Genomic DNA, 3706 nt, shown 5'->3' with positions numbered 1-3706 from the left:
TCTTGTTATCCAAGCATTCAAATGTTACAGAAAAATGTATACAAAAGAACCAGGACAGTAGAAAATTCAATGACGAGGTTACACTAGAACATGGTAGGGTTCTAGACCAGAGAGGAAATTCAGAAAAGCAGCAGGAAATGCCATAAAACAATGATTATGATGGATTACCAAGTGAGGTAAATGCTAGCAAATTCCAGGTTTCAGGCTCTGTTTGAAGGTTGTTTTCTGGAGAAGGTTATTTGGACGTGACATAGGTGCTAAGAAGTCAATTTGATGGCATATAAGCTGGCAGATCTATCGTTCTGCTCCTAGCTCAGCTCCTCGAGAGATACTGAGAACTCTACTGCTCATGACAATTCTTTTTGATAGATATTACATCTCGCAATGGATTCATCTGTCAGAAGACAAAACATTGCTCTTTATTTACTGTCTACTCTAGCTTTATATATTCCCTTTTAATTTTTCTCTGAGACATGGCGATTTCTGGGACTTTTAGCACACCCTTTGAGTCTTAGGAAAAAGACAGCAAGTGGCATAAACAATATGACAAATAAATACAGAGATCTGCATACCAATGGCTGAGTGGGTGAGATCTGACTCTTAGATCAGCAGTCCCCACCACACCTGAGCCTAACGCTTCTCCTGTCCCAGGTTGCTCTCGGATCTCAAGGAATTTTGCTTGCTATTGTACAGCAAACAATGGATCTATCTAGGTAAGGATTCTCACTTTAGATCAGCATTCCCACCATATCACTTTATCTCGCTTCCTCAATATCATTCTGACAGGCTGGCACGAATGGGTGACAGCCAACTCTCTATTCTTTTTGGTCCATAGAAGCCCTTACATAACTCATAGTGAGATGCTTATATTTTTGCATGGATTGATTAAATCCTGTTTTATATATTTCGGATCACCTTATATTTTTCCAGAGTTCTTTGCTCACAGCGCCTCAACTGTTGCTGAAGGTCACAGCATCACAGAGATACAGTCTCACTTCCTGAAATTATGCTGTTGCTAATTTCCTGGTCTCATGAGAGTCCTTAACCTGACAGTATGCATTCCCTGGAAGAGGAACGGGAGAATATATACATTAGTATACATAGAAATAATAAACATGCACTGGCAGCGAGTCAACACTGACAGAGATGCATGCACTGGTCTTGTGTGCCTTTCCCATTCTCTCAACCACCTGCAGCCATCTGCCACATCGTGTATGGGAGTTTTCCTCTCTGTAATCATGGAGTCAAAAACACTTTATTTCTCTCTCTTTCTTTTCCTTTCTTTTTCTCTTCTCTTCTTTTCTATATTTGAGGTCATCCATCAACGTTCTTGTTTGTTAGTTTTATGTATTTACTTTTCAAATGTCTCCCTTCCTGGATTCACCACTGAAAAGCCTCACACCCAATCCTCCTCTCCCTTTCACTTTGCTGTGGGTATATGCTTATCCATCCACCCTCCCAGCTCACAATCTAGAATCCCATTAGGCTGGAGCATTAAAGCATCCCACATTGTAAGCCAGATAAGCAATTCTCTGCTAAACTTGTGTAGCTGGGAGCTATGGATCCTTCTATATATTCTTGATTGGTGGTTTTGTCCATGGGAGGCTCTCCCTGGGTTGTTTGAATTAGTTGATATCATTGCTCTTCAGTCCTTTTCCTCACTCTGCCTGGGGTCCTGTGCCTTAGACCAATAGTTGGCCTGTGAGGCTGTCTGGCCATCTGTACTTATCAGGTGCTTGCAAACATCTCAACCCTTATACCAAGCTCACATGCTTAAATTCCAACACCACCATCAGCGATAGTGTCTTAGGTTTGGGTGTCAAGATACAGGTGGATCCATAGGAGGAGAATTAGACCCCGCAGATGGCCCTTAAGCACAGTCACTCGAATTTTGTCCTGTATTTCCTTCAGACAGGTACAATTCTGGTTTAAAAATTTTGAGATGAGTGGAGTGGCCCCATTACTTGCATCTGCTTGAAGATGGTCTCTACACAGGTTCTATCTTCCCTTTCTTAATTATTTCGCTAATACTCATCCCTGTTGGGTCTAGGAAGCTCATTCCTGGAGCAGGGCTTTGATAGCTATCTGAAATCCATCCCTACTACTAATATTTCTGTAAATTACTTTCAGATTTTCGCTAATTCTAAACTTGATACTGATTCCTCTTATTTTTCCCCTCGATTCCTCAGGCCCTTCCTCCCCCACCTGACCATGATTATTTGCTGTAGCCACCTAGAGTAGGATCGCAGCATCCACGCCTTATTTATTATTTCTTTCCAGAGTTTCATACTGTCTGTCTGATGTATAGTGGGATATTCTGAGATTTGGGGCTATCCTGGTATCAGTAAGTGCTAACAGCCTTCACATTCTTTTGTGTCTACATTTACTTCAGTCAGGATGATATTTTAGCATGAATGTCATGATCATGGTTTAACCAATAGTAGTACTCCAGTGTGTAAATGTACCACATTTTCTGTATCCATTCTTAACTTGAGGTACTCCTGGGTTGTTTTGCGGCATTTGGCTATACGTGTAGATGCTTTTAAACATTTGTGGAACATGTGTTCTTGTTATATGCCACCAGCAATGGAGGAGTGTTCCCACTTTTTCTGAGTCCTTTTCCAGCATCTGCTATCATCTGAAGGTGATTTGATTTGATTCCACTCTTGTGTGGAGATCTCAGAATCATTATTTGCATTTATCTAGAATTAGAATCATTGAACATTTTTTAGCTGCTTCAGTCATTTGAATTCACAGTTGAGAACTCTTTGTTTAGTTCTACAACCAATTTTAGTAGAGATTTATTGGTTATCTGGAGTGTAACTTCTTAATTCTTTATTATACTTTCAACTATATCAACCTCAATAGACATAGGGTTAGTAGATCTTTTCCTGATCTACCTTGGAGTGACCACTTTGTCCTATTGACAATGCCATTTTGTATAAAACTATTAAATTTTCTATGAGGTCCCAATTCACTGGCCCAGTTTTGAAGACCCCTGAGCTGTCTTGGACCTATTCAGGAAGAATTCCCTGCATGTACCAAAGGTGTTCAGGCTCCCTTCCTTTCTCTTCAATTAGATTCATCATACTTGGTTTTTATGTGGATATCTTCAAGCGGCTTCAACGAGCTTTGTACAAAGATAAAAATGGATCAGTTGCTGCTTTCTTGTTGCATGTGAACCTCCACTTGAACCATCTGTTTAGCACAGATATGCTGAGTCCCAGCAATCTCACCCAGGTGTGTTACAGCTAACACAGCAATACCACCAAATAAAAATATGGGTTTGTGGGTTAGATGAGTCTTCAATTCTCTTCCATTAATCTCTGTCTATCTCTGTATAGCCATGTGTTTTACATCACTGTTGCTCTGTAGTACAACGAGATCAAGGGGCTTGTGATTTCCCCTAGTGTACTTTTATTGTTGAGAATCAGGTTTTTTATCCTGGTTTGAGGATTTTTTGTTGTGGTTTTTATTTGTTGTTCCACCGTGAATTTGCAAATTACTCTTTCTTTCTCGCTAAAAATTCAGATGGGGCTGATGAAGTACACTGAATCTGTAGATTGCTTTGTTAAAAATAGCCACTTTCACTGAGTTAATCCACCTGTTGATCAGAGGAAAAGAAAGAATCCCATCTTTTGAGGTTTCTACATTTTTTTTCAAAGACCTGAATTTCTTGTCCTTTGAGTGTATGATCAACTATGAA

Source organism: Rattus rattus, chromosome 2 (genome assembly GCF_011064425.1).
Source record: "Rattus rattus isolate New Zealand chromosome 2, Rrattus_CSIRO_v1, whole genome shotgun sequence".
NCBI classification, from domain to species: domain Eukaryota; kingdom Metazoa; phylum Chordata; class Mammalia; order Rodentia; family Muridae; genus Rattus; species Rattus rattus.
This window is presented reverse-complemented; position numbering follows the sequence as displayed.